Genomic DNA, 25,075 nt, shown 5'->3' with positions numbered 1-25,075 from the left:
TGGATTACTAATCACCTATATTTCTATAGATACATATACATATTTCTCCACATGTTTATCTACAAAGTCTTGGAGAGTTTAATCTAATATAAAGGAGAGCATAAACAAATGAAAACATCAAGAAAAAAAAACAGATTTATTATTTACTAGAGTAAACGATGCATTTGTTAAATTGACTAGCACAATTCCTGGTATAAGGTTTTAAAAAAAGCAAATTGGATCATACAATACAGCTGAAGTCACACTGTTCCTACATCTCATATCTGAGAATAAATGAAATTCTTTTTCCTCAAGTATGATTGAATAAATCTGATACTTTCTTTCTGTGTCAGTGTATTAGCATAAGAAAACTGACCTGAATGCATAAGCAATTTTTTTCTCCAAAGTTCCTCTATAATTGTCAGAAGACAGATTAATTAACCTTAAAAATATTTCCTTAGTTCACATAAAATATATAAAATGCTCTTTATTTAGGAAAAGGTAATTAATTTTCTTCAAGGGCAAAAATCACTCTCCCTCAAGCAAAATCATTCTGACATTATCAAATATCACAGTGTAGTTAAAGAACAATTATAAAGTAATTCAAAGAATAAATCTCATTACTTTCCAGAGGCTTTTTGAATTAAGTGAAAGAAAATGTTACCATATTTGACTTTCAGTCTTGTTTCCTCAAACAGTTGAATATGCAGAAAAAACAGCAACATTTAAATAGGGAGAAACCATCACAACTCAAATGAATGACCTTAAAAAATGCCTTTAGGGATGCCTGGTTGGCTCAGTTAGTTAAGCTTCCCATCAGCTCAGGTCATGATCTTGTGATTCCTGAGTTCAAGCCCCGCATCAGGCTCTGGGCTGACAGCTCAGAACCTGGAGCCTGCTTCAGATTCTGTGTCTCCCTCTATCTCTGCCCCTCCCTTGCTCACGCTCTGTCTCTCCCTCTCTCAAAAATAAATAAACATTAAAAAAATGTTTTAATGTTAAAAAAATTTTTCAATACCTTTAAAAAAAATCATTGGGCACTTTCTTTTCTCAAAACTTTTAAGTATGTTTTTCCTAAAAAAAATAAGTTAAAGTTTACTTAAAACTAAAAATGCTGCACTTTATAATACAGTATTAATTTCTGAAGTACTAGAATTTGGGTGTTATATATTAGTTTCTGAGGTAATATTTAAAATATCAGTGATTCAATTATCCATTTATTCAATTCTTCTTTCCTTCAACAATTCTTGGCTGAATGTGACTCTCTGAAAAGTTCATTCCAAAGACTGTAGATTACTCAAAGAAACAAATGGAATAGAACCAAATAGTTACTATTTCCAGGAATTTTGAAATATAGGAGAGATTCACAAATTTTAAATTAAAAATTATATAAAGAATTAAAATTTATGCTAGGCAATGTGGGTTATAAATTAATAAGCAGGATATTATTTAGTTGGAAATGAAAGGCTAAATTAATAGGAATTAGGAAGAAATATAGACTTCTTAAAACTCTCAGCTCATCATTTTCTTTACAGTTCCAGTCTGTAATCATCAGCAATGCTTATTTCTTATTTAAATTTCTGCAATAAACTTGCTACTTTTTTCTAGGCTCTCTTTAATAATTTTTGGCCACAGAAAATCAAAATCTCTTTAATTTTAATCCCACATACACAAAAAATCATTCCAATCTACTGCTAAAAATCTATCACTATTATATAAATAAATAAACTCTGACACTCAAGGTCTTGCATAATGTGATAAAATATTACTTTTTCATTTCTTAACACATCCTTAGATTTTAATAATACTGCCTAGCCCTTCTAAAGTGCTTATAAAATTGCTTTCCTAAGTTATACTATTTCATTTAATCCTTATAAATGCTCTATGATTAGTTTCAATTTACAAAAAAAAAGGAAAGTTGCAGAATAAATGACTTGTCAATATCATCTAAATGTGTCAGGACTTGAAATGACATCTTCTGGCCCCAGCTTAATAATCTTTCCAGTATGGCATGGCTGAATCTACATTTTCCGAACTAGATAACTTAAAACTATTTCAAAAAATATTTACAGGTTTCCTTACCTGTCCAAGTCACTATAGTAAGTACTTGGAATACAAAATAAAATAGACAGTGTTAAATTAAGGACCCCAAAACTTCTGTTTCTCCTGGAAATCCCTGTCGAGAGCCCTTACCTACCAGATGGTAGACACAATTCTAAACTCTCTTCTAGTGAGCACGTACTATCTGCCAAGCACTATGTTAAGGAATAGAAGTAGAAAGAAAAGGAAAAAAAGGATACAAAACAGTATTTTGTGGGTTGCTCTTGAAAGTGTTTAAGTTCAGTGCAAGACTCCAGCATGGAACACTGATAGTGTTCCAATGTGTCTTCCTAGAACCCCTGCTTTTTACATGTGAATAATATATAGGATGTTTCTTTTCCTACACTCCATGCATTCAAAATGAACTAAGGCATCCTATTTAACTTACTTATCTCACTCTACTTACCTCAGGCTAACCACCTGAGGTGGAAATGTCTCACATGTAACCATAATACCTATTATATTTTTATTGGTAGCCTTTCATCACGGCATTCCAGAATTTATATTCCACACCAATTTTAAGATGATGATTAAAGCATTGGCCAAAATAGCTGGTGGACATAATGATACTGTTCATGGAGTCACAGTTTGTTCCTTCCCACAATTTCCTCATGGCCCATTATTCTGACATTTGAGTTATTTATGATAAATTAAGGTAAGCAAAGAGCCATCAAAGAACATCATCTCTTTGGTGGAAAGGAGATTTTCTGCTAAAGTTTGTCTTTTCTTAAACCTGTGTGATCATATAAAATTATAATTATTCATTTATTGTTTATTTTGTAAACTTTACTGTAAGACACAATTCTAGATTTTGGAAAACAAGTCTGTGCCAGGGTCACCAAGATGAATCCCCCTAGGGCTGGGGATTCACTAAGAGGGCTCATAATATTTAATATGTAGTTGTACTCATGGCTATCATTTATCATAACAGAAGAAAACAAAGCGATTTCATCAAAGGGAAGAGGTACACAGGGTGAAGTCAAAGGAAACCAGACTCAACATACAGAGAAAGTCCTCTTACAGTGGAGTCACTTGGAACACACTAAATTCCTACAGTAACAAGCTGTGACAACAACACAAAATGCTTTCTCCCAAGGGAAACTCATTAGAGATTCAGTAACAAAGGTTTTTATTAGATGCAGCTCACACAGGCAATCTCTGCCTAACATGTATGAACATTTCAGACTCCCTGAAGGAAACAGGTGTTTGACATAAACTATATTGTTTGTACAGTTTAGGTTGAGTGAGCCATTCTTACCAGTTAGGGAATTGTGGGAACCCTCCTGCAACCCAGGTTTGCAAACATCAGAGTAGGGCCTACCTTCCAAGTGGCCTTTCTAAGACTAGTAGCTTCAGGCATGCTGAATTGTCTTTTCTGCAGAGTTGTATAAAATCTTTGTTCTGTTGGAACTTACTTTCTGGCATGTGTGTGTATAAATGGAGAAGGAGAGGCCAAAAAAAAACACAGCGAAATATATTGAAAAAATAGTAGGCCTTCATAAAGCATATGATATCTACCGTGCACTGTTTTGAGCATTTTACATACATTAACTCATTTAAGCTTTAGAATGATGCTTTGATATAGATACTATTATAATGATTCTTATTATGAAAAACTGAGGCACAGAGGGGTTGAGTAAATTTCCTAAGTCAAACAGCTGAGAGGTGGAATAAGGAATTCAATTTAAACAAAGAAACTAGAGTCTGTAATTTTTATCATTATGCCATTCCCCTTAATAACAAACAAGAAGATATCAAATGGTAAATTCCTAGGCTGAGAAGTAGAACAAGAGGCCATCAAAGAAAATGATTATAAGAGAAGGAACTGCAGTTGGTTGGCATCATTAGTTGCCTGTTCAGCTGCCTTTGCCTGCCCTCCCCCTTTCAGTGCTCACTGAGCTGAAGCCATAAAAACTATTTAGCGGAAAGATGGAAAAGTGGAGTCTATGATGACATCATTGAGTCATTTTAGAAATTATACTCAGAGCCAATCCTAACTGAGGACTTGCTATTAAGTGAAGTTATATATCATTCTTATGATTTAAGCCACTTGAATAAAAAATTCTCTTACTTAGAGCTATAAACATTTGAATTGATATGGAAGATTATGTTAAATTAGGTGCTAAGAAAAAATCTCTCTTAGTAAATGACATGTAAGCTGAAACCTAAGTGATAAAAAGAGCTCACAACATAAAAATTATTTCAGGCAGAGAGAATAATGTAAAGTGGGGCATATTCTCAGTATGTATAAGAAACAAAACGAAGGCCAGAATTAATAGAGCACAATTCATGAGGAGACAGTGTAAGAAACTCAAGTGGTAAGTGACACCATCCTGGGTTGAGAGACTATGATAGGAACTTTGCATATTATCTTATTTGCAATTACAACCCACTGGAGAGTTTTAAGCTGGGAAATTAAGTGATATTCATGCTTTTAAAATCACTCTAACTTTGGAAGCTTGAAACTGGAGGAATGAGTTTGGAAGAAAAGACTAAATTTGGATGAAACTACAGTGTTCAAATAAAAGATTATGGCATGTTGGATTATGATGATAAAAGTACAGGGTAAGATAAGTGGATAGACTAAGTAGATCTTTTGTGTATATGGTCACTAAGTCTTGATATCAATAGTGTCTTTTTCATTTAATTGCCTTTCTTTTAAACTGGTTTGTAGAGTTTCTTTATTCTGGATACAAGTCCTTTTTCATCAATATGTATTGCAAATGTCATCCCTCTTCCTTTGAATAATATTTTTTTCTTTGCATGCACACACTCAAACACATGCAAACACACACACAGCCAAATGGCTAACCATGTGAAATGTGCTCAACATCATTAACATCAGAGAAATGAAATGAATAAGCCTGGAAATATAAAAACCGTGGAGATTCTCAGTCTTGTTCTTACAATAAGAAAAAGGTGAACAAAATAAAAATTAGTGAATTTTTTTGGTATCTATCAGAGAAATGAGGTTGCAGAAATCTGGAAAAGAAAGTACCCACAGAGATACACAACTGAGAGCTGGTAGGAAAAATTAAGTGGTAATTTAGAGGAACTGTAGCAGTAAAAAACTCCTGGGGGGTCACAGGCATAGGAGGCTACCACACACTGGTGAGGTTTACCTCCAGGGACCCCTTCCAAGTTTTCAGGATGAAAGGTAGGCTCAATATGCTGTCAGGAGGAGAGGAATACAGTCATTGTGAAATCATACCCAGGACATTTCCCATACCAAAGAACTACGCTTCAAGAGAAAAGACTTTACCACAGCCCCATCTCAACATGTAAAGGAGCTTTACTTCCACTCAGGACTTCTCTGACCTATCTCATCTAAGGTGAGAAGAGGTTATTCCAATGGAGAAACACTTGTGAAGGCTGCATCCCAGGCACAGGTCTATAAAAAGACTAGGTTTTAATCATAAGATTATACAACGGTTCCTCTCCCTCACACTTTACCACCACCAAAAAGGGCCCCAGTACAGTAGAAGTAGTGGATTACAGATTACAAGGTTGAAAGAGGCTGACCCTCTCTGAAGGGGAGCACTTACAGAAGCCAAAATCTAAATTGCAAACAAAAAGAAGAACACTAGATAAATTTGAAGCCTTTAGCAAATATTCATGCAGCAAACATTAAACAAAATACAACTATCATCCAGAGGAATATAAATCCAAATAACAATTACTTGTTCACTTCAGATCCTATCACCCAATGTAGCCTGTCTTACAAAAACATGTAAGACAAAAAGACAAGAAGAGTCAGAAGATATCAGCAGGCATCAGAAACTGACTCAAATATAATATAGATGTTAGCATTATAAAGCATGGATTTAAAAGAACTGTGATCAATATGTTAAAAACTCTAATGGAAAACAGAGACAACATGGGATAAAAGAATGATAATACAGGCAGAAAGATGGAAATTTTAGGAAACAATCAAAACGAAATGTTAGAAAACACAAAAATTATTACAAATGAAGAATTCCATTGATAGGCTCATCAGCAGACTACACATGGCCAAGGAAAAAATCCCTGAGCTTGAAGAAAGTATTCAAACTGAAATGGCTCATTTATATAACCATGATTTAAACAATCAATTTGTCTAATACTTTTATAAAATATTCCACCCACAAACAGAAAAAAAAAATTCTTCACAGGTTTACATGGAACAGTTACCAAGATAGACCACATTGTGTGCAATAAAACTTCTGGAAAAAAAATCTATATAAAGCTAGATTTGGCAATGAATTTTTAAACACAAGACAAATAGCACAGTCCATAAAAGAATAAAATGATAATTCTACTTTATTATAAATAAATTTTATACCATGCAATAGGTACTAATAGGAGAATCAAAAAAAATTGAGACCATAGAAAAATATTTGCATAACACATATTTGAAAAAAGGACTTATATGCAAATTATATAAAGAAATCTTAAAATTCACCAATATGAAACTGTGCTGACAGTCTGGAGCCTGGAGCCTGCTTCTGATTCTGTGTCTCCCTCTCTTTTTGCCCCTCCCCTGCTCACGCTCTGTCTCTCCCTGACTCTCACAAATAAATAAATGTTAAAAAAATATATATAGCATTGTACACTTATAAAAATGGCTAAAATCCTAAAACCTGAGAATACAAATTGCTGACAAGGACATGAAACAACAGGAATTCTCACCCTTATTTTGTGGAAATGAAAAAGGTATAGCCACTTTGGAAGAGAATTTAGCAGTTTTTCTTGCAAAGCTAAACATAGCCTTACCATATTATTCAGCAGTTATGCTCCATCTGATTTTGAAAATAATGGCCACCCAAAGCATGCATGTGAATGTTTATATCATCTTTATTCATTATCACCAAACACTGAGAGCAACTGAAATGTTCTTTAATAGGTGAATGGATAAACAAACTGTGGTACATCTATACCATGGAATACTATTCAGTGATAAAAAAAAAAAAAAAAAGCTATCAAGCTTCCAAAAAATACAGATGAACCTCAAATGCATACTAAGTAAAACGGACAGTCTGAGAAAGCCACATATTGTTATGATTCCAATTTTGTGACAATTTGGAAAAAGCAGCTATATAGATAGCATACAGATAAGAGGTTTCTGGGTCTTTGCAGGTGAGACAGTGTTGAATAGCTAAAATTCAGGGGATCTTTTAGGGCAGTGAAACTATACTGCTTATCTCATAAGGGACTTTACAATTCCTAACTTTATAGTACAAAGAGTGGATCTTAAGGTATACAATTTAAAAAGAAAGTTATTTAGGAGCTAGGGACTCCCAGAATAGAATTCAGATGTGACAAAGGAATATAACTATTACAAATGTATGAAACAAACTCACTAGGAGTGTTGAGGCAAGCAACACTTGTTAAGGCAACCTTAAATAATTTTTAAGGTTAGTGGAATCTGTAAGAATATAAACAAAATAGCCTGTACATAAGGTTTATACTCCGATTTATAAGTTGTTCCCCATGGAGGTATGAGTCATCAATTCTGAGACCACTATATATGTATACAGGAATATAAATATAAAGTAAATGCATGATGGAAAGAAGAAACCACATACTTCATATACAAGCAAGGGGGGAAGCTAGAATGGTCTATATAGTAACAGATTAGAGTTAATGACATCGGTATGAATTCATATTTAGTTAATAGAGATACAGGTGATTACATGTAGAAACGTTTGTCATGGTCATTGTATATACATGGGATATGCATACATCTCTTTGCTCTATTAGTTGATAAGGCCTGGTACTAAAAACACCCTAGGAGCAGTAAAAACCTAAATATTGGTTTCTCATACCACTAATACCAATAAATGGAACCAAGACTCCTTGCAGAAAGGACTGTCTGAGACTTTAGCAGGAAATACATAACACAAGCCTATGCATATTATAATACCAGAAAATAAAGTACTAAACACACACACACACACACACACACACACACACACACACCCCGATAGGGTATTAAATAGGATACCAGAAACAAATGAAAGAGCTCCATTAGGAGCTGTTCCAAAGCTGGAACAATTTGAGCAAAAAAATATTTAGTGTTGCATTGTACACAAAAATATAAAATAAATATTCATGAGTCCATATTGATACCAATCAATGACTGAGTAAATAAGTAAATGAGAAGAATAAAGAAATCTCCTTCCTTAAGTACAGCCTGAGCACAGTGAATTCCTTCCAATGAGAATGATATGGGAAAAAGGAAGGAGAGTCTATTTACAGTGGAGAAACCTGATAAACACCACCTCAACCAGGCAATCAAGGTTAACATCAACAGTGATTAGTCATGTTGATAATACATGTGCTTGATACTATGTGATGAGAATGGCACTTTAACTATGTGATCTTCCTTTCCAAACCATATACTCGCAGTCTACTATTCTAATAATGAGATAATTAGTAAGCAAGTATCAATAAAGAAACATTCTAGAAAATACTGACCCATAATCCACACATTCTCAAGATCATCAAAAATAAGAAAAGCCTAAAAAATAGTTTCATCCAAGAGTTGACTAAAAAGACATGAATACTAAATGTAATGTGGTATGATGACCCAGCCATTTCAATCCTAGTTATATGACAGAAGAAATGAGATCTGACGTCTCTCTCAAAGCTATAAAATAATGTTTATGGGGTGCCTGGGTGGTTTAGTCGGTTAAGCATCCGACTCAGGATTTTGGCTCAGGTCATGATCTCATGGTTCATGAGAGGCTAACAGTGCAGAGCTTGCTTGGGATTCTCTCCTTCTCTCTCTGCTCCTCTCCTGCTCTCTTTCTCTCAGAATAAATAAATAAACTTAAAAAGTAGTGTTTATGGACACTTAATTCATAACAGGACAAACTGGAAACAAAAGTCAACAAAAGTATAATAGCAAACTATTTTATTCTCATGATGGAATAGTCCACAGTAATAAGGCAGAATGAAATATATATTATACAGGTAAAACCATGGATAAGACTCAAAAACATTATGTTAAGGGAAAGAAGCCTGATAAAAAGCAGTGCATATGGTATGATTCCATTTACTGAAAATTTGAGAGCAGGCAGAACAAATCTATTTCAAGTCATAATTGGCTTGAATAGTGACTTCTCTGAAGTGAGAGGTTTTCTTGATGGGAAAGTGCACTGGGCTATCATGATGTAGAAGGTGAATCCATGAATATACACATATACAAAATACATTAAGCATTATTTTGATATGTATGTTATAGAAAGCAAATTATACCTCAATTTAAAAGAAAATAATTATTTTTTCTCTTTTTTAAATTAAACAACTGGGGGCATACTGGAGACATTTGCTGAATTAACTGCTGAAGACCTGAAAAAGAGTATGTTTGTGATGGAAATCAAGATATTCTTTGATGACACCAAGTTTTAAGTTTCAGACACCTATGAGATGCCACTGTAGTCGTGATGTTATTATAAATCTGGAAGTCCTGGATGACATAAGGACTGCAGAAGCAACAAAATAGCTTCTGCAGGAGGAGTTTTACCTAGATGATGAATATTTTCTGTTCTGGGTTTGTATTAGGAACTATAACATAACCGGGATAAAATTTTACTCTTTAGCATAATTACCCTTGTTGGTGCAAAACAGGTTAGTGCCTCGGTTTGTGTCTAATACACATCAGACTCCCCATATTCTGTGGTCCATGGGTAAGGGTTTATGCCTTTCTACCTACAGCACAATTACCTTCATTTCCAATTTGTTACCCTCTCCTGAGGAGCACTCTATAGATGAAAGGTGATGATAGATAGATAGATAGATAGATAGATAGATAGATAGATAGATGATAGAGTTATAGGTAGGATATGGCAAAATATTTTTCTCATATATTCATCTTGAATGAGCCTCTATATTATTTTTAAAAATAAATTATCAAAAGAAAAATAATGTATTTTTCAGAGGATATGACATTCCAAAATTTCAGTAAACAATTTAATTATATATTTGTATGTATCTTTCAATTCTGTCTTAAAAATAGAAATATTTCATGACATAACTAGGATTATTGTACACAATATGGGTGTTTATATTAGATTTTTTCTCTTTTGTTTCTGTTTTTGTATCAAGTGTTATTAAAACTAATGTAGTGATAAACTTCCTGGTCTATGTGGGAGATAAATTTCAAACACTACAGAAATATGCAAGACAGAATTTTGCTTTTCACTCTAATATATTTACTAAATTAAACATTGTCTTTATTAATGTCAGGCTTAAGTCTACCTTGTTAAATTATGGTATGTTCAAATGCATCAATAAAAGTTCTTTTATATGGGTAGCAACCATGTTTCTATACTTCCTGTCTAGACAACTGCACCAGGCTTCTTGGAATCAATGGTTTATTATTTACAGAGAAGCTGAAATATCAATCTTTCTATAATCCACATTGGTCTTCTCAAAACATCCCAGTATTTTCTTATCACACATAAAATAAAGCCAAGAGTGTATTATGGCCCACGGATTATCTGAGCAATCAGGATCTCTCACTTTTCCCACTACAGCTCCTAGATTCCTTGATTGTCACTACACTGCAGTGACACTGCCACACTTCTGCGTTTTTCAGAATGCAACCATCCATGCTTTGGCCTCAGAGACTTTCTGCTTCCTTGGTCTGGAACACAGTTCTAGCTATACTTGTTGTATTTCCTCACTTCATTCATGCCTGTGTACAAATAATACCTTATCAGGAAGTTCTTTCTTGCCCGTCTATTTGATTTAAAACAGCTACCACTCTCTATTCCTTACTATGCCTAATTTTTCCTAACAGCATTTAAACCTGAGAGCATTGGTTTCCTATTATCACTATAACAATCACTATAACAAGTGGCTTAGAACAACATATATTAATTATCTTACAATTTTAGATGTCAGAATTCTGAAATAAATATCACTGGACCAAAATCAAGGTGTTAGCAGACCTGCATTCCTTCTGGAGACTCTAGGAGAGAATCCATGCCTTCCCTTCCCTCCACCCCCCCATAATCTAGGACAATGTCATCATCTCAAAATAATTTAATCATAAATGAAACTTGCCTTTTATGGTTTATGGTAACATAGTCGCAGGTTCCAGGGATTAGCACACAGACATTTTTTCGGGGGCAAAGGGAAAATCATTCAGCTTTACACATTGATACAAATAGACTACATTTATTTGTTTTTTGTTTTTGTTTTTTTTTTTACTTTCTGTTGCTCCCAATGACGTGTAAGCTCCACAAGAACAAAGACTATATGCTGTATCGATTACTCTATCATCTCCTAGTAAAATGTCTGACATGCAGTAGGTGCTCAGTATAAAACTATAAAATGCAAACAGTTTGTGAAAACTTATATCCTGAAATTAAGCTCTTAGTACCACTTCCTAAGAACTTAAGTAACCAAAGAGAAAAAGATGGATTGTAGTCTATCAACGTATGCTTACTTACCCACAAATTGTCCGTGCTCTGGAAGGGAGGCAGATGAGAATGGAGATAAATGGGAAACACTATCCCAGATTTTCCTATAATATACTATAATTCACTGATAGGGATTTCTGTTTAGGACACAATGTGCTGTTTTCTTTATTATGCCTTCTGATACTGAAACCATGCTTTTAACTAAAAACACAATCTTTTCTGATCTCAGATTATCCCATTTCAGAGATAACATGTCATTCAAATTTCATTAGCAAACTCAAATCAGAAGTTTTAAAATTTATTACATAGCTTTTGGACTTCTTTCTCACAGTGAGTCAATTTCACAAGGGAATGCTTTTTCCAATCCTTCAGATTAGTTTGAATGACTGAATTAGATTTAGTTTTCTTTGGTGATTTTCTCTTTTTGAATTTCCTTCCACGAGGATCTAAGTTTTTGCGATATCGGGAACTAATATAAATCCCGTATGGTATTCTTCCACCTATATTTAAGGATACCAATCTCATATAAAGAGTAAGGGAAAAACATAGAATTAATATGATTAATTCCAATAAATTACTTTACAAGGAAAGAAGTCAGATTGTTTATTGGAGAGTAGTATAAGATCCATTAACACTCAGGTAATTTCATTATTGTGCACTTTTTTTTTCTTTGTGTGTGTGTGTGATGATGCAAATTATCTCCCAACGTAGTACAATGCTCAAATTTAGATGCCATATGATAAAATCTCTACTTACTTGCCTGCTTTTTTACATCAAATATAAACTAAGAGTCAATTATTGAAAGGCTGGATTGTTGCATATCTTGAAACCCCTCACAACATCAATATTTGTCTTTTTATGGCCACCAACTGGCCCATGGTATCTTCCATTTCCTGGTCCTTTATGCTGTATGATGTTGGTGAAATTCTACTGAGTCAAAAATTTGTTTAATCTACCTTCAGTATAGAGGGGAGCTCAGTTAAAAAGCAAAAACAATGAACAAAATATCTGTAAATGATTCTAATGGACAATGATATTCCTTGTTTTCCGGAGCTGAGATGGATTTTTCTGTATTCTTTATTCCTTATTTCAAAAGGAATTTGAGAAGTAATTTAAATACACAGATTCCAATCATTTTAATTCTAAACCAAATAATTATTTCTTTTATGAAACTCTTACCTTCCATTAGTATTTCAAATGTGTTATGAGTTTAGAACTGATACTTACATGGTCATTTAAGGCAGAGGTCCATAATACGAAGGAGGGTGATATTGTCCCTTGGGGAATACTTGCAATCTCTGGAGACATTTTTGGTTGTCATAACTGGAAGAAGTGCTGTTTTCATCTAGAGCAGAAGCCAGGAATGCTGCTAAACATTCTACAGTGCACAGGGCAGGCGTCTACAATGAAAGAAATATCCAATCCTAAATATCAAGAGTGTAAAAATTGAAAAATCCTATTTAAAACAAAAAAGAAGTGGGTATACAATAGGTAATCAACCTAATTCCATGTGTGCAAGGTTTATTTCCAAGTGTTGACAGAAAAAAAATCCCTATATGATCATATTTTAATTCATTGTTGTTGGCAAAAACCAGGAACACAGATTTTTTTGCCACAGTTTATTATGCAAAAGAGTAGAGTTTTTTTTTTTTTAAAAAAGGTCAAAACAATGATGGATGTCTTTGTTCTATTTAAAAACTAACTGGGAGGTAATCAACCTCTGAAATTAGTGGGAATACACAATGATAAGATCTAGTAGGGACTAAGGGAAATATTGGCTGGTTCAGCCCAGTTTTGTTTTTTTTTTTCAAATCTTTGTTTTTGTGTAAAGATTCCCTAATGAGAAGTAGAAAATTCAATTAAAACACTCAAAACTGAGTAGAACAATAAGGAAAAATCCCATACAGTATTAGAATAAAGTTCCATCTTCAGTTATGGGCCATTATCTGCTCATCAAGGATATAAACATCAGCTTCTTCAGCTAAACCCCTACCTACTCAGGAGCATGCATTAACCCCTCAAACATGACAATGCTTAAATTGTCAATTAGGCCTAATGCCCATTTTTTATTTCATTTTTCTATTTCATTTTACTTCTAGTAAACCTCTTCCCACAGAGGCCATGATGTTACTTTCCCTATAAAAATGCCTCATATTAAAATATGCAAGTAAATACTAAAAATATGATATGCTACTTTTCATAGTCTCCTACAACACTATTAGAAAAACCACCACTGACTTTCATTAACCATTTAACCACACTTACTCCTACTCAAGGGGTTCAAAATCAGTGTTCCTACACCATTAATAATACTCATACTCAATACTCATGAAAGTCCCATCATGGATTCCAAGAATTATCACTTGAAATTTATTTAATGAAATTAATAAAAAAATATTATATTCGAAAAATTCAGTAACAAGTGAAAAAATTCAATTGTTTACAATACATGCAAAATATCCTTTCCTGAGTGAAATATATGAATTAGAATTAGTACATGTTGCCATCAGATGTACATTGTGTCCATTAATGATATAACTTGAATGTTATTTGGGAAAATGGGTTCTACAATGAAGAAGAACAAAAAGAAGAAAAGAAGGTGAAACAGAGAAGAAGAAATGGAGGAAGAAGCAAGGGAAGCAAAGAGGGAGGAAAAGAAGAAAGAGGTCTTAATAGGTTTAGTTTTTCTTGTATACCCAATTGTTTTTTAACTTAAATGCCCAATCTGGAGTCATCTATCATCAAATATCTAAAGATGTGATGGGGCGCCTGGGTGGCGCAGTCGGTTAAGCATCCGACTTCAGCCAGGTCACGATCTCGTGGTCCGTGAGTTCGAGCCCCGCATCAGGCTCTGGGCTGATGGCTCGGAGCCTGGAGCCTGTTTCCGATTCTGTGTCTCCCTCTCTATCTGCCCCTCCCCCGTTCATGCTCTGTCTTTCTCTGTCCCAAAAATAAATTAAAAACGTTGAAAAAAAAAATTAAAAAAAAAAAAAAAAGATGTGACACTATCTTTTCCATGACTAGCGGAGAAATTTACCATTGATATAGATTGCCCTTCTTTGACAGAATGTAGGCATTTGTGACGATGAGGTCAGTTCCCAACATTTTCCATATTACCCTAAATATGAAAACTGCTTAATTTCTCCTTCTATTGTTTTACATTTACATTTTACTTTTTTACATGTTCATCTTTACATTTTATTTACTTTCAAGATTAAGCTGAACTTTCTGCCCAGAGCTTCTCTTTGTCTCATTCCCTGTCTCTCCCCATCTCTCTTGCAAGAAGACACATTTTCCACAATCTACTCCCTAGAGTCCAAAGCCTTGCATTCCCCACAGTAGCCATCTACAGCTTATTTCAAACAATCATCCTCTTTAATTTTTTTAGAAGAAATCTGAGTAGTTTTCTTCTTCATTCGCTACTACTTTTGCAATTATGTCTCAGTTCTTAATTCCTTCAGTCTTTAGATCTGATATATCAGAAGAATTTTAACACTTTTAGTTCCCAATTTTTCCTAACTGGAATTCACAACAATAAATTACTGAATTGAGGATACAATTGCCGTTCACCCTAAAGCTGTAAGGAAACCTATGTCTAACGTGGGCTCTGGTGTACAATTGTGAACATGAATATCCAAAGCCTTGATAAAAAGTGTCTCAAAATGAAAGTACTATAAACACCCCTATGCCCACACTCTTTCATACAGAAGCAGAAACTTTGTTACAATTCATTTCTGCATGGTGTATATCTACCTTCTTTATGAAAGTTTATCTGTGTTTTAAAATTTCTACCTCTTTCTTAACTTGGTTCCTTTCTTCTTCTACCACATGTAGGTTAAAAGAATTTGTTGGATCCTCTTTTCTCTTTCTATTCCAGAATTTTTGTCTTGACCACAAGATCAAAATTTGTTTTTAAGTTGATCCTATATATCTTCCGGAGTTTCTGATGTTCTTTTTTCAAAGTGTGAACTTTACTTTTTGTTCACATACCCAATTCTGAAGACTTAAAAAAAAAAAAAAAAAACCCTGCTAACTGTGATTTTCCTTTTGCCTCCTGACAAATCTAATTCTTTGAGGTAAAGTGTTCCAAAAACAGGTCTTCAAACTTCTTCCCTGATGTTTAGCCTTGTGATAATTCCAATTTTTTTCTTCATCTCAATGTAAAGGGTATACACATTATGTTTGCCACTTCTTTTATCTGTTTATTTATTAAATGTCAACCTTTCTCAAATACATTATGTTTGAAAGCATATTTTGGATCTTACATATATATGAGCATATTGAAGGCTTGGTGCCATTCCAGCTTCCTAGCTTTCACTATGCAAAAGAATAAAAAATCAACCATATCTGACTAGTGAACAATACATCACTCATCAATTCAAATGCTTCCCCATGTAAACTGTAAATCCTCTAATTGAGATTGCCTTGGTCACTAAAATTATTCAATTCCCTGCCAAACAGGGTTCCTGCTTGGGGAAAAAATGTACTACATGTGCAGATCTGTATTCAGTGTGGAGTTTCTGCCTACAGCTGATTGTAACCACATGATTCTGTCCTAATTTTAAACCTGAAACTTTTAAAAAAATTTTTACTTATTTTGGAAACTCTAGGTGTAATTTTGTCGAAAATGATTTATCTTGCTCTGGGAGATTTCATTCCCATAAATTATAATGTTTTATGCATACACTGGTTGCAAGTTGATGATATTCAGCAAATATTATAGTCAGATGGAAAGAAACAGATGGTCACGATACAACATTGATAAAGGCAACCCCACCAGGTTGTGGTAGACAGACCCTTTGATAATTCTATGTTCACACCCTGTATAATTCCTCCCATTGAGTGTGGGTGGGATCTGTAACTTGCTTCTAACCAAATGAATATGGCAAAGGTGATGGAAAGTCATCTTCATGATTAGGTTATGCTATATGGTCCTCAGATACCACTTGTCTGATCACATTATGCTATATAAGCTCCTGTCTAAGCTGACTGAAAAGAGACTCTTCTTGCCAGCTCACTGAAATATGCTTTAAGAAAGTCCTCATTATAAGGAATGAATAGAACCCTCTAAGAACTGGGGGTGGCCTCTAGGATCTGAGTGTGCTCTCCAGCCAGAAGAAAATGCTGGATCCCCCAGTCATACAACTGCCAAGAAAGAATTCTGCCCAACAACCTGAATAGGCTTAAAATGAGGTCCCCTTAGTCAAGTCTCCAGATGAGAAAGCTACTAAATGAAAACTTTGATTGTGGCCTTGGGACACCCTAAGCAGAAGATGCAGATAAGCTGTGTCTAGAATCATTACTTATGGGACTGTGAAATAATAAATGAAAGTTGCTTTAAGCTACATAATTTGCAGTAATTTGTTACACAACAGTAAAATGCCTTTACACCATATTCCTGAGAATAGTATGTTTTAGGGAGACTACCAAAAACTGCAGTTATTTGGCTTTAACCTTTGAATGGCTTCCTTCTGGAGAACTGGACTGAGAAATATATAATCTGGAAGTCCCCTTTCATTAAAACCAGAGGCCCACACTGGTACTATCTTCATACAAAATGTGGCCAATGTTTTACCATCATTCTGATCATATAGGCAGTGAGTTCTAAGATGTGGAAGCCACAAGAGAAAAAAGGGAAAGGAAAAAAAAAACACCTAAAAAAGGAAAAGCCTTTTTACACATACAAAAATGTTTTGTTTTTTTAGGTCTTCCACCAATGCCTTAGCTCCTTATCACTATAAGTCAATTTTCGTATGTCCTTGTCTCATACTGGAATGTAAACATAATAAATCATAAACACCAGGTATGATGGCAGAAATGTAATCTAATATAACAGTAACTATAATAAGTGAATAACATAACAGTTTCTCAAATTTGGTTTAAGTTTATTATTTATTTTGAAAGAGAGTATGTGCACGTGTGTGAGCAGGGTAGGGGAGAGAGAGGGAGAGAGAGAATCCCAAGCAGGCTCCATGCTAACAGCATGGAGCCCAATGCAAGGCTCAAGCCCATGAACCGCGAGATAATGGCCTGAGCTGAAATCAAGGGTAGGGTACTTAACCGACTGAGCCAGGCATCCCACAAATTAGATTTTTTAAAGATTCGACATTATGATATCTAAGAGACATATTTAAATAAATGAATAAAAACACCCATACAAAAATACAAGACAAATATTAACAACAACAGGGAGAAAAATGTAGTAGTTTTAAGAGACGAAATATAACTGTGAGATGAAAAACATTATAAGGAATAAAGATACAAATTACCTACTGGTATAAGTAACAATAAATCAAAAAGATCATGAACATATATACTTAACAAAATAGGCTCAAAGTATACAATGGTACCCATGATAAAACTATTAATAGAATAAATAGTTTAATCAATATAGTTTGAGGTTTATATTAGGTACTGATTGGTCAAGCAGTGCTTAGTGAAATTAAATACACACATACCCTATGATTTAGTAATTCTGGGCACACACCCATGCAAACAAAAGAAAAAAAAAGAAAGTGTGTGTGCGTGTGTGTGTGTGTGTGTGTGTGTGTGTTTGTAATTATTTTTTAGGAGTCCAGCATTAAAAAGAAATTTTCTTATAAAAAGAAATTTAAAAATTATGTCTGATTTATCACTGTTTTGAATAAGTATAGAATAAGAAACTTTTTAAGTTTTTTTTAATTGCAGCATAATTAACATACAGTGTTATATTAGTTTTAGGGGTACAGTATAGTGATTCTACAATTCTATACATTACACAGTGCTCATCGTGATGAGCATATTCTTAACCCCTTCACCTATATATTTCACCCATTTCCACACCCACCTCCCCTCCAATAACCACCAGTTTGTTCCATATATTTAAATCTGTTTTTTTGTCTCTTTTCTTTGATCATTTGTTTTGTTTCTTAAATTCCACCTATGAGCTAAATAATACAGTATTGGTGTTCCTCTGACTTATTTCACTTAGCATTATACCCTTTAGTCAGATCTATCCATGCTATTGCAAATGACAGGATTTTATTATTTTTTATGGCTGAGTAATATTCCATTACATATATATACATATATATACACATATATATATATATGTATATATATGTATATATATACCACCTCTTCTTTACCCCATTCATCTACTGAGGGACACTTGGATGGTTTCTATAGTTTGGCTATTGTAAATAATGTTGCAGTAAACATAGGGGTTGGCATATAATTTTCATAACATTATCTTACAATCCTCTGTATTTCTGAGGTGTCTTGTTATTTCTACTCTTTCATTTCTGATTTTGTGTATTTGAGTCCTTTCGCTCTCTCGCTCTTGCTCTTGCTCTCTCTCTTGCTTTCTCCCTCTCTTTTTTTTTGATGAGCCTCATTAATGGTTTATCAATTTTGTTGAGCTTCTCAAATAACCATTTCCTGGTTTCATCAATGTTTCCTATTTTGTTGCTATTCTATTTTGTTGTTGTTGTTGCTGTTTCCATTTCATTTATTTCTGCCTTATTATTATATTTCCTTCTACTGGTTTGGGATGTTGTTTCTTGTTCTTGTAACTCCTTTAGGTATAAGGCTAGGTTGTTTATTTGAAAATTTTCTTGCTTCTTGAGGTAGGCCTGCATGGCTGTAAACTGCTCTCTTAAACAGCTTTTTCTGCATCCGTTTTCATTTTCATTTGTCTCCATGTATTTTTTATTTCCTCTTTGATTTCTTGCTTTACTCATTCATTATTTCATAGCATGCTATTTAACATCCATGTATTTGTGTTCTTTCCAGATTTTTTTATTGTGTTTGATTTCTAGTTTCATAATATTGTGGTCAGAAATGATGCACATCATGACTTCAATCTTTTTGAATTTTTTGAGACTTGTTTTGTGGCCTAACTTGTGATCTATTCTGGAGAATGTTTCATATGCAGTTGAAAAGAATGTGTATTCTGCTTTTTTTGGGATGGAGTGCTCTGAATATATCTGTTAGATTCATCTGGTCCAATGTGTCATTCAAAGCCACTGTTTCCTTGTTGATTTTCTGTTTGGATAATCTACCCATTGATGTAAATGGAGAGTTAAAGTCCCCTACTATTATCGTATTGCATTTATTACTTCTTTTAAGTTTGTCAACTGGTGCTTCCATAATGGGTGCATAAATATTTACAATTGTTATATCTTCTTGTTGGATTTTTCCCTTTATTATTATGTAGTGTCTTTGTCTTTTGCTGTGGTCTTTGTTTTAAAGTCTATTTTTTTCCAATATAGGTGTCGCTACCTCAGCTTTCCTTTCACTTCCATTTGCATGATAAATGTTTTTACACCCCTTCTCTTCACTTTCAATTTGCATGTGTCTTTGGGTCTGAAATGAGTCCCTTGTAGGCAATATATAGATGGGTCTTCTTCTTATCTATTCTGTAACCCTATGTCCATTTCTGTTCAAACTACATACTGATGAGTATGTACTTATTGCAATTTTCTTACTTGTTTTATATTTGTTTTGTTTTGTTTTTTTAGTTTTCTTTGTTCCTTTCTTTTCTTGCTGTCTTCTATTGGTTTGCTGGCTTTCTGTAGTGATATACTTGGGTTACTTTTCCCTATTTATGCATGCATACGACTATTTTTTTATTTGTGGTTACTGTTAGGATTATATATACTATCTTGTGCATATAACAGTCGATATTAATTCATTGATATGTTATATTTGCTTAAGTTAAAATTCATTCTAAAAGCACTAAATTGTTTTCCTCCCCTCCCACTATTTTAGGTATATGATGTCATACTTTACACCCTTTTATTTTTTGTGTGAATCCCTTGACTAAGTTTTATAGAATACTTAGTTTTACTGCTTTTGTGCTACCTACTTTTCTTACCCTTGCTGATGGTCTTTCCTTCTTACACACCGAGTCCCCCTTAACATTTTTTGTAAGGACAGTTTGGTAGTGATGAATTCCTCTAACTTTTGTTTGTCTAGGAAATTTTGTCTCTTCTATTCTGAATGACAGCATCGCTGGATGGAGTATTCTTGGCTGCAGGTTTTTCCTCTCACTCTTTGAATATATCATGCCACTCCCTTCTGGCCTGCAAAGTTTCTGCTGAAAAATCAGGTGATAGCCTTATGCAATTTCCCTTGTATGTAAGTATTTTCTCTTGCTGCTTTTAAAAATCTCTCTTTAACACTACTTTTTGCCATTTTAATTACTATGTGTCTTGGTGTAGACCTCCCTGAGTTGATCTTGTTGGGGTCTCTCTGTGCCTCCTGAATCTAGATATCTGCTTCGTTCCCCAGAATTGGGAGGTTTTCAGCTACTCTTCCTTAAATTTTCTGCTCCCTTTTCTCTCTCTTCTCCTTCTGAGATCCCTATTATGCAAATTTTATTATGCTTAATGGTGTCACTCAGTTCCCTTAATCTATTTTCATTCTTATTAATCTCTTTCTTTCTCCTTTCAGCTTGATTGCTTTCCATTACTCTATTCTCCATGCTACTAATTCATTCCTCTCCTTCCTCTAGTCTACTATTTATTCCACTAGTATATTTTTAATTTCAGTTATTGAGTTCATCTGTGACTGATTCTTTTTTATTTTTCCTACCTCATTGTTGAGGGTCTCACTGAGGTCCTCCACCCTTTTCTCAAGTCCAGTGAGTATCTTTGTGAGCATTACTTTAAATTCTCTATCAGGCATATTACTTATCTCCATTTCATCTAACTCACCTGCTGTGATTTTGTCCTGTTCTTTTATTTGGGATATATTCTTTCATGTCCTCATTTGACTAATTCTCTGGGTTTGTTTCCATGTTGGAAAAGTCAGATACATCTCCTACTCTTAAAAGTAGTAGTCCTAAGAAGAAATAATGTGCTGTCCTGAAACGCAATGTACCCTATTCACCAAAGCCTGGTACTTCAGGGGTTTCTGCTTATGTGTTGCATGTACACTACTGTTGTGGTTGAGCCTTCAGTCCAGGCATTTGCAATGGCTCTCTTTGTTTGGTATGGGCAGGGTTTAGTCCCTGTGTTATTAATGGGTCAGTCTTGGACCACCTTGGGTTAGAGTGGGGTCAGACCTGGAATATTCCAGAGCTTTGGTTGCACCAAACTGCAAAGTGTTCTTCCTGTGTTGTCCCATGGCTTTCATTGTGGGTGGGGCCTGCAGTCAAACCAGATGTCTGTCCAAGACCACAGCTGGAGCTGCAGTCAAACTGCTGTGCATGGTTATCTTTCCCTCTCCCTAGGGCAGAAGTCACTTTGGATTGGTACTGGCCCCTGTCAGGGTTGTTTGCACAATGTCACATTTGTGGCCCCATTTTGGATGTAGTTACGTCAAGGTCGGGTTGGAGGGGGCTAGTCCACAGAAAAGTGTAGTGGTGGATCATGCTGTCAGCAAGGTAGGTAAAAGTGTTCATGCTGTGCTGGTTCCCAAAAGTGTCTCTGTATCTAGGCTAGGGGTAAGGGAGAGATGTGGTACCTACAAACTTTTGCTCTTGGAGAAGTCTCCTAAAGATCCTTACACCTCCAGCACACCTCTGAGATTACACAAGGAGAAACAAATCTCCCTTTTGTATATCCTAGGCATTTTTCAAACTGCTGCTCTAATGCTACATCTCAGTGGGGCAGTTTATTGTGCTATGTCTTCAAGGGTGGGGACTAAGTTTCCTCTCACCCTCTACTCTCCCAAGGTAGAGCCACTGATTTTTAAAGTGTTAGTTGTTAAGCCTCACTGATTACAAGATTTTGAGAACTTAAGTACCTCCAGTTCTCAAAGCCAAATGTTATAGAGACTTGTCTTCCCAGAACAAGTCCCTCATGCCTGGGGTGCCCAATATGTGGTATGCTCCTCTCCATTCTCCATGCTTGTAGTAGCCCTTCCTCCCATGGACAATCTTACAGGTTTTCTTGTTTCCCAACCATGTTTCTGTCCTTCCTATCATTTTCAGTGTGGCCTCTTCTCTACATTTAGCTATGGAGAGTCTGTTCTGCCAGCCTTTGGGTTGTTTTCTGGGTTATTTAAACTGATGTGGGTGTTATCTAGTTGCAGCCATGGGATGAGGTGAGTTTAAGATCCTCCTACTCTGTCATCTTTCCCAGAAGTCCTACCTTCTGTCTAGAACATAAAACTTTTTAAATGAAAGTTGTTTCTGATAATTTTGCCAAGCAAGAAGGATAATCAGACAAACTGTGTTTATATTCTTCCTTCATTCATCTAAAATAATTTAACTAAGACAAGTTCTTTTGAGTAAGTAAATAAGAGAATGATTTAACTTTTCATCTTTCAGAACTAGACATAATTATATTTCAGTTTGTGATATTACTTATCCTTGTCCCTTTATACTTAGTAGATCATCAATCTAAAAAGGTGAGTTCCAGTTCCTCTAATAAATGTTTAAATGTAAAGAAGTTGCTAAAATAATTCTGGTGTCACAGAACTTGGAGAAATGAACCAGAAAGCCAGCTCTTGTGTTTAGGACAGAGCAGAAGGAGGAATAAAAGCTTTTTCTCGAGCATATCAGATGTGCTTAAAAGATGCCTAAAAGCCGATCACACTTCTATAATTTTGTTTATATGTATACATAACTGTGGGAAGCAGCAGTCAATTTGAGAGCCAAGAGGAATCATGATTATCATATCCACTGTCAAGTACATTAGTCTGCATAAAGGCAGCACAGGCAATGTGAGAGATGGTAGTACAAGAGGGCAGGGGTTGTGAAAGGAAGGGCACCATTGTTGCTTAAACCCTGACAGCAGGAGAATAAAAACTTTGGGAATTAAAATAACTTATTTCTTTGTATGCTAAACACACTAATCTTTGTTTAGAAGACATTTTGTTAAGAACTTAATATTAATAGACCACATGAGTGGAGATTTAAAGAGGCTATTTTCAATTCTTCAGTTTTGCTCACTGCCATTGGAAATGTTATCTGCATTAGAATTTTTTTCAATATTAAAGCTTTTATTTCTGTGGTTTGCAAATATGAGGAGTATGTGATCCAATACCTCAAGAACTTTTAATCTAGGAAGAAAGGTAATGTATGTGTGCATGCAAATCTATCATTTATTATTCAGTTTGCAGCTACAAATAAATGTACATCAACAATAATAATTTAATAGGAGACAGAATATGTAATTCAATGCTAATATTTTTGAAGACACGAAACTGTATCTCAAGGAGGCAATGCCCTAGCAAAACCCATTATGTTCTTCCAAATCCAGCTTTGTGCTCTGGTAATTTTTGTTGTGACTACACAGCAGGACTGCATTACATGATATAGAACGGCCAAAGAATGTCACTTAAATTTCCATCAAAAAATACAAGAATATTCAGATATAAGGCATGGAGTCCTTTTGAACCTATTCAACTTGATTCTCTTCAAATATTAGAGTAAAAGAATAAAAATGTGGGCAAATTTCTAAAAGCAAATCAAATGGGGTGGGGCAGAAATAGAAGAGAGAGACTTGGGGAAGCTTAAAGTAGAGATACAAGATCATATGGAAAGATAAGCACATTCCCAAAAGCTGGAAAAGGAATAGAGGCTTGTTAGCAGATTATTCAAACCAGAATATTTTTAAGTACTGAATACTAGCAGAAAAGAAAAAGCTGGATAAGGGGAAACTTCAGAGAGACTTGGACTGAATACAGGAGTGTGAAGTGAGAAGAGGTTATGAAAATAGTTTCATTAACTGAAAGTCTGTCAACAGGACTTCATTACAGTGTCATTTATCACCTAGGCACATAACAGACAGCTTTCTTTAAATAAATAAAATTAACTACCTTCACAAAATAATACTGTTGGCACGGTATTGACACTTCTAGAATAATTATCTTTTCATTGGGGAATCAGTGTAATCAGCACTTGAGGGGTGTCAGTATAAAGCCACCTTCTCATTCAATGAAAGCTCGTGAGCCACCATGCCTTTCCATGGAGCCCCAGTAAAGTATTCTAATTTGTGGACAAAACTTTTTGGTGAAACAAACTTATATTATAGTAGCAGAGAAAATGCAACTGAATACAAAAAGTAGCCAACCAGTCATTCTTTCTTAAATTAAACCAGATATATAAATATACAAGGTTACACAGGAAAAGCATATGCCAAGAAAGAGAAACACCAAGATAAATTAAAGAAACAAGCTCTTAAAGAAAAAGAAGAGAATCTGAAAATGATCTGCTTACAAATTAATGTACTCACTTCTGTTGTAAAAAAAAAACTCACAACATGTAAAAATCTTACTCCCAACTTACATTTTTTCTGCCCTGTGAGAACTCTTAAAAGACTTTTTAAGTGGAAGGAAAATAATATAGACTAAAAACTTAGATCTACATAAAGAAAGGAAGAGTGTGGGAGAAAAAAGTAAATGAAATTTTTTTAATTGTTATTATTTTTAATTAACCTAAAGAGAACTGTTTGTTTGAGGTAATAGTATCAATGCGCTGGATGATTACAGCATATGAACAAGTGAAATGAATGATAGTGATGACTGAAGATATGTGTAGGAGAAATTGAGAATTATCTATATACTTATACTACTTATAAAGTGATAAAGTGTCATTTAAAGATAAACTAGATTAGTTAAAAATGTGTATTGCAAGAGAAAATCATTAACAAAAT

This window comes from Neofelis nebulosa, chromosome 9 (genome assembly GCF_028018385.1).
Source record: "Neofelis nebulosa isolate mNeoNeb1 chromosome 9, mNeoNeb1.pri, whole genome shotgun sequence".
Classification (NCBI taxonomy): domain Eukaryota; kingdom Metazoa; phylum Chordata; class Mammalia; order Carnivora; family Felidae; genus Neofelis; species Neofelis nebulosa.
The sequence above is the reverse complement of the archived record's forward strand: the minus strand, read 5'-3'. Positions refer to the sequence as shown.